General features: G+C 36.9%; 1 pseudogene across 1 annotated transcript in view; it reads right to left on the reverse strand.

Annotated features, from left to right (window-relative positions):
• LOC308414978 (serine/arginine-rich splicing factor 5-like) overlaps positions 1-4505 on the reverse strand; it is an 83128-nt pseudogene extending 78623 nt beyond the window's left edge. Inside the window, exon 1 of the transcript in view lies at positions 4355-4505. The product of the transcript in view is annotated as a serine/arginine-rich splicing factor 5-like (transcript). The remainder of the gene's footprint in view (positions 1-4354) is intronic.
• Between the last annotated feature and the right edge of the window lie 3205 nt (positions 4506-7710).

Below are 7710 nucleotides of genomic sequence, written 5' to 3' on the forward strand. Positions count from 1 at the left end.
GCTATAAAACATGGTGAACCATGTGTCCTTGTTATAGGTTGGAGTATCTTTTGGGTATATGCCCAAAAGTAGTATAGCTAGATTCTCAAGTAGTACTATGTCCACTTTTCTGAGAAACCTCCAGACTGATATCTAGAGTAGTTGTAACAACTTGCAATACTACCAACAATGCAGGTCTGTTCTACTTTCTTCACATCCTAGCCAACATCTGCTGTCACATGAGTTTTTAATCTTAGACATTCTGACTGATATGAGGTGGAATCTCATGGTTGTTTTGATTTGCATTTCCCTGATGACAAAGGATGTTGAACATTTATTTAAGTGCTTTACGGCCATTAAATATGTCTCAGTTGAGAGTTCTTTATTTAGCTCTGTACATTTTTAATAGGTGTATTAAGTTCTCTGGAGTCTAACTTTTTGAGTTCTTTTCATATATTAGATATTAGCCCTCTATGCAATATAGGCATGGTAAAGATCTTTTCCTTATCTGTTAGTTGCCATCTTATCCTATTGACAGTGTCCTTTGCCTTACAGAAACTTTGCAATGTTATGAGGTCCAATTTGTCAGTTCTTGATATTAGTGCATAAGACATTGATGTTCTGTTCAGGAAATGTCCCCCTGTGCTTATATATTCAAGCTTCTTCCCCATGTACTCTTCTATTGCATGATGTATATCTGTTTTATATTTTTGGAGGTCCTTGATTCATTTGAACATGACCTTTCTATATGGAAATAATAATAGATTAATTTGCATTCCTCTAATGCCCACCTCCAGTTGAACCAGCACTATTTATTTAAAATGCTGTCACTTTCCCCTGGATAGTTTTAGTTTCTTTGCAAAAGATCAAGTGACCAAGTGGAGGTTCATGTCTGGGTCTTCAATTCTACTTTAGTTATCTACCTACCTGTGTCTGTACCAGTATCATACCGTTTTTATCACAATTACTCTGTAATACATCTTGAAGTCAGGGTACATGATTTCCACAGAAGTTCTTTTATTGTTGAGAATATGTTTCGCTATCCCTTTGCTGTTGCTGTTCCAAATGAATTTGCAAATTGCTCTTTCTTACTCTATGGAGAATTGAGTTGGAATTTTGATGGGAATTATATCGAGTCTGTTGATTTCTTTCTACAAGTGGCCATTTTTACTATATTAATCCTGCAAATCCATGAATATTAGAGATCTTCCCATTGTATAAGATATTCTTATGTTTCTTTCTTCAAAAACTGAAGTTACAGTCATATTGATTTCTTTTTTAGAGTAACACCAAGGTATTTTATATTATTTGGAACTATTGTGAAGGATGTCCTTCACTAATTTCTTAATAGAAAAAGGCTCCTGATTTATTTGAGTTAATTTTATTTTCAGGCACTTTGCTGATATTGTTTATAAGCTCAAGGTATTCTCTAATGGAAATTTTGGGATCACTTAAATATACCATCATATCATCTACAAATAGTAATATTTTGATTTTTTCCTATAGAATTTTTATCACCTAGTCCTCTCTTTGGTGTCCAATATTTCTGGGTAAAGCTTTGATTACTATATTTAATATGTAAGGACAGAATGGGCAGTCTTGTCTAGTATAAGATTTTAGTAGGATTTCTTCAAGTTTCTTTCCATTTCGTTTGATATTGGCTACTAGTTTGCTGTATATTGCCTTTACTATGTTTAAATATGGGCCTTGACTTTCTGAGACTTCCAAGACTTAAAAATGAAGGTGTGTTGAATTATTTCAAAAATTTTCTCAGCACCTAATGAGATGAAGATGTGGTGCTTTTGTTTTGTTTTTTTTTTTTTGTCATTGTTGTTTTTTGTTTTCTTTTCAGTTTTTTTTTTTTATATACTGCATTGTATTGATGCATGTTTGTATATTGCACAATCCCTGTATCCCTGGGAAAAGCCTACTTGATCATGATGAATGATTATTTTGATGTGTTCTTGAATACAATTTGACAGAATTTTTGAGCATTTTTGAATCAATATAAATAAAGGAAAGTGGTCTGAATTTTTCTTTGTTGGGTCTTTGGTTTAGGTATAAGCGTAAGTGTGGGTTTACAGAAGCAATGGGGTAGTGTTCCTTCTGTTTCTATGTTGTGGAATAGATTGGAGAGTATTGGTATTAAAATCTGATAGAATCCTTCACTAAATCCTTCTGGTGTTAGGCTTTTGTCTGTTGGAAGACTTTAGTTGACTGCTTCTATTTTGTTAGTCATTATGAGATTGTTTAGATGGTTTATCTGATCCTAATTTAACTTGGTAACTGCTATTTGTCCTGAAACTTGTCTATTTAATCCAGATTTTCTAGGTTTCTTTTTGAGTATAGGCTTGTGTAATAATAGGATCTAATTATTTTTTTTTTAAATTTGTTCAGTTTCTGTTGTTATGTCTCACTTTTCATTTCTGATTTTGTTCATTTGAATGTGGTTTCCTTGCCCTCTAGTTAGTCTGGCTGAGAGTTTACTTATCTTGTTTCTTTGCTCAAAGAACAAGTTATTGATTTTGTTTATTATTAGTATTTTGTTCATTTCAGCCCTGATTTTGGTTATTTCCTGCCTTCTACTCCTCTTTTGTGTATCAGTTTCTTTTTGTTCTAGATCTTTTAGTTGTGCTGCCAAGCTGCCAGTTTATGCTCTCTCTAGTTTCTTTTTGGAAGCACTCAGACCTATGAGTTTTTCTTTTAGCACTGCATTTACTGTTTCCCATAAGTCTGCATATGTTGTGCTTTCATTTTCATTAAATTCTAAATTGCCTTCGATTTTTCTTTATTTCTTTATTTAACAAGTTATTGAATAGAGAGTTGTTCAGCTTCCATGTGTATGTGGGCTTTCTGTTGTTTCTGTTGTTATTGAAGAACAGCCTTAGTCCAGTCAACTTTTTTGATAACTTTTAGTTTAAAATTGACTCTATTTGATATTAAAATGGTTACACCAGCTTGTTTCTTGGGACCATTTGCTTGGAAAGATTTTTTCCCAACACTTTACTCTGAGGTAGTACCTGCATTTGTTTCTGAGATGAGTTTCCTGTATGCATTAAAATGCTGGATCCTGTTTATGTATCTGGTGTGGTAGCCTATGTCTTTCTGTGGAGAAATGAATCTATTGATGTTAAAAGATATTAAAGAATAGTGATTGTTCTTTCCTATTATTACTGTCATTAGAGGTAGAATTTTGTTTTGTTACAGATATCTTCTTTTGGATAATTGAAAAAAAAGTTACTTTTTTGCTTTTTCTAGGTGTAGTTTCCTTCCTTGTGTTGGAATTACTTTGATTTCTGTTCAGATTGCATAAATCTTTCACCCTTTCCTAATCATATTTTCTATGTTTGTTCAGTTACTATTTTGCTTATAATTTTGTGAATATGGTAAAATCATATGTCTTATTTATATATATACTGCTATAGATTTTGTTTTTAGTATAGATTTTGAGGAAGTTTTATAAGGTTTTTAGGAATTAGGCTTTATATAGCTACAAATTCATTTATTTTATGTGCTCTTGCAGGTTATGCTTCATTATCTGTAATTCATTTTAGTTAAAATTTTATTGTGTTTTTAAAGGTGACATATTTATTTCATTAGTGTATCTTATTCATATAATTTCCAGATGTCTATTCACAGGTTTCATTTCTTGTGTAATAAATATACTTTTTCAGTTGTGTTCAGCTGGGTTTAGAGTCCTGTAATCTATTATTTCTTTTTGTTAAATTTATATACTTATTCCCTTTAAAACTAAATTCAGCCCTTCCTCTCCTCCCAGTTCCCTCTCATGCAAGTCTTCTCCAATTTCCCCTTCCTCTTCCCTATTCCCTCTCTGGGTATCAACTCCTCCCCAAACATATACATCATGTTGTTCCCTCTACAACTCAGGCCGAACAAGTCTCTCCATCTACGAGTGTGGGTTATACAGCCAGAGAGGCAGGCAAGAAGTTCAGGGACAGCCCCTATTCCACTTGTTTGTGGGGCCACTAATGAAGACCAAGCTACTCATCTGCTCTGTGTGTGCAGGAGTTTTAGGTCTAGCTTATGCTCACTCTTGAGTTGGTAACTCAGTCTCTCTGAGCCCTAAAGAGTTCAGGTAAGTTGATTTTGTTGGTCTTTCTATAGAGTTCTATCCTCTTTGGCTACCTCAAACTTAGATATTCAGGAGTGAATCTCTGTCTATTGGATGCTGGCTGGATCCTCTCAGATGATACTTTTACTAGGTTCCTGTCTGTAACACAACAGTTTCATTAATAGTGTCAGTGCCCAGAGGATGGCCCTCAATTGAGGTCAGTCATTTATTGGCTCTTCCCTCATTCTCTGCTCTATCATTGTCCCTGCATGTAGGTTTGTTGCACCTCATAAGCTCCACTACAGAACACAGCAGCTTGGGGAGGCAGAATGTGGAGAATTTGACTGCTCTTATCCCACACCACTGCTGAGGCAAGTTTTGGGCCATAGGGAAGCACTGGGGCAACATGCTCTGCGACTGCAAAAGTACAGGCATCCACAAAGGCTGGGTCCATGGATTTTTCAGGTTCTTGGACATCCAATCACTACTTGGAGTCACGGAAGGGCAGAGAATGGGAGTAGGAGCCCTCAGGCTCAAAACCAAGCTCAGGGCCTGAGGGTGGGAATGAGGGGAGCTTTACTGCCAAGTCCCAGAAGTTTTAGTCCTTGGCTTGATGGCGGATTTCAATGAAAAGAGGTAGTCCATTCTCCCAAACTATTCATTATTGACATGGAAAAAATGGATGCATAAAATCAAACCCTACTTCTCAGGATGGGCCTGAGGTTAAATTCCTAGTAAGAATATCTAGGAAAGGAAGCTTATTGACAATGCCCTCCAGGCACCTCATTAGCATCTAGAATTCTGTTTTGAGCTTACTTGACTGAGGTCAAGTCTCTTTTTCCTATTGCTTTGGTCTGAGATGTTAGGTATGCCTCATCTACATGGAGAAAGCCTTGGGGCATTGCCTTTATGTGACTTATGGCCAAAAATCTCTATCAGGCATGCAGCTTCATGACAAGGGACTGTGGCTAGGAGCTGGTGAAGTTCCTACTGTCCCTTCAGAGTGTGCAGGGCTTCCAGCCTTTACATCAACCTTACCATGTCCTCTCATGATCCACGGCCCTGCACTTGCACATCGTAAACATTTTCGATCAAAGGCTTTATAGGTAGGATCTTTTGCTTATTCTTCTACTGGGTATTTTGACAGGCAAGATGAAATAGCCACTTTAGGCACCATATCCCTCACTGATAGAATTCTCAGCTAGATTCATCACTTAGAAACACTGTGGCTTCTTTCCATCCCAGGTCTCTGGATTATCCTAGAGAGTTCCCCCTTCCCAGCTGATCTCCCTTATCTCTCCTCGGATCTCCATATATATATATATATATATATAATCTCAACTCCATTACTCTTTCCACTCTTCTTCCTTTTAGTTATTTCCTTTCAGCCAGTCTGTATATCATTTTGTTTTCATTTCTGAGAAAGATTCAAACATTTTCCCTTTGGATTTTCTTGTTATTTAGCATTTTGGACTTGTTGATCATACAATGGTTACCTATATATAAGTGAGTATACACCATGAATGTCCTTTTGGGTCTGGGTTTCCTCACTCAGAATGATGTTTAAACTCTCATCCATTTGCCTGTGAAATTCATGATGCCGATGTTTCTAATGGCTGGATAGTATTCTACTGAGTAGATATACCACTTTTTCTGTATTCATTCTTCAGTTAAGTGTTATCTAGTATATTTCCCAGTGTTGGGCTATTGAAAATAAGGCTGCCATGAACATAGTTAAGCAGGTGGCCTTGTAGGATGTTAGAACATCTTTGGAGTATATGCCCAGGTATTGTACAGCTGGGTCTTGAGTTAGAACTATTCCATGTCTTATAACAAACTGCCAAATTAATTTTCGGTGTTATTGTACAAGTTTGAACTTCCAACAAGAGCAGAGGAGTGTTATATTGCTCCACAACCTTACCATTATATGCTGTTCTTTGAGTTTTTGATCTTAGACATTCTAATATTTGTAAAATGGAATCTCGGAGTCATATAGATTTGCATTTTCCAGATGATTTAGGAAACTGAATTAGATGCTTCTAGTCCATTTGAAATTCCTCTGCTGTGAATGATTTGTTTAGCTCTGTACTCCATGTACCAGTCTACATACCACAGACCCAAGAAAACTAGATGGAAGGCCCAAGCAAGCGTGCTTGAATCTCACTTAGAAGGGGGAATAAAATAGTCAGAAGAGTCATATGTATGGTGGGAACTGGAGAGAGATGGGAAATAAAAAGGGGATAGGGATTCAAGAACATGAGGGGTAAAAACAGGAGAGATGACTAGATAGCTATGATAATGAATAGAAATCTGCAAGACCTGGAAGGTAAGAGACTTTCAGGATTCAAAGGGAGGGACCTTCAATGAATGCCCTATAGTAGGGAGAGGGAACCTGTAGAGCCCAATTGTAGCAGAAAGACAAGGTATCAAGTGAGAGGTGAGGTTGCTATCTCACAGTGAAAACTCTGACTCATAACCGTTTCTGTCTGAATAAACTGCAGGGATGGATATGGAGAAGATTCTGAGGAAAGGAAGGTCTAGCAACAGGCCCAAAGGGGAATCCAGCTAAAGAGGAGGTCCCAAGGCCTGACACTATTAATGAGGCTATGAAGCACTCATAAAATGGTATCTATCATGACTGCTGTCAGAAAGACCCAACAAGCAGCTGAAAGAGTCAGATGCAGATATTTGCACCCAACCAATGGACAGAATCTGCTGACCCCTGTGGTTGAATTAGGGAAAAGCTAGAAGAAACTGAGGACATGGGTAACACTGTAGGGGGACCAGCAGTCTCAATTAACGTGGACCCACAAGACCTCTCAAACACTGAGCCACCAACCAGGCAGCATACACCTCTTTGACAGGAGGCCTCCAAAACATATACAGAAGAGAACTTCTGGGTCTGGAATCAGTCAAAGAAAATTCACCTAGGCCTCAAGAGACATGAAACCCCAAGTAGAAGGGAGGTCTGGTGGGATTGGGGTAGGAATTGGGAGGTGGGATATTCTCTTATGGAAAGGGATGGGAGTGGGTGTTGGGGATTATAGGATGTGTCAGTCAGTGGGTGAACTGAGAGGAGGATATTGTCTGAACTATAAAAAAGATAGATAGATAGATAGATAGATAGATAGATAGATAGATAGATAGATAGCACTACTTACTGCTAGTATTTCAAAGGTGAGATTAAGAACACATGTATTCGAGTGTATGTGAATGGGTATGAGTTTCTAATGATTCTCCAGCTCAAAGCATGGATTTCCACTATCACATAGCTTTAGTATATGCAATATAACTGCAGTTTAACGTAACGTCTGCTTCTACTTTCATCATGTTCCTTGGTTGTTGAAGGGCTGGTCAATCTTATTATATAACACTGCTGATTTTATATCAGAATTTTTAAAACACTTAACACCTGAAAAGACAACTGGATTAACCTAATCCTGTTTTGAATATTTTAATAATTTAACTTATTTTGTCCTATGTAACATGAAATGTCTGTCTCTATAAAAAGTACTCCTCATATCCTTCTGTGGTATTTCACGTTATTCTTGTTTGTCTTTGAACATTTAATCATTCACTTTATTAACAGTGACAAGAAAGAAAATAAATAGAAATTGAAACAGATTATACAACATCCTTAGCCATCAGGGAAATGCAAA

The sequence above is a fragment of the Micromys minutus genome (assembly GCF_963924665.1).
Source record: "Micromys minutus genome assembly, chromosome: X".
Classification (NCBI taxonomy): Eukaryota; Metazoa; Chordata; class Mammalia; order Rodentia; family Muridae; genus Micromys; species Micromys minutus.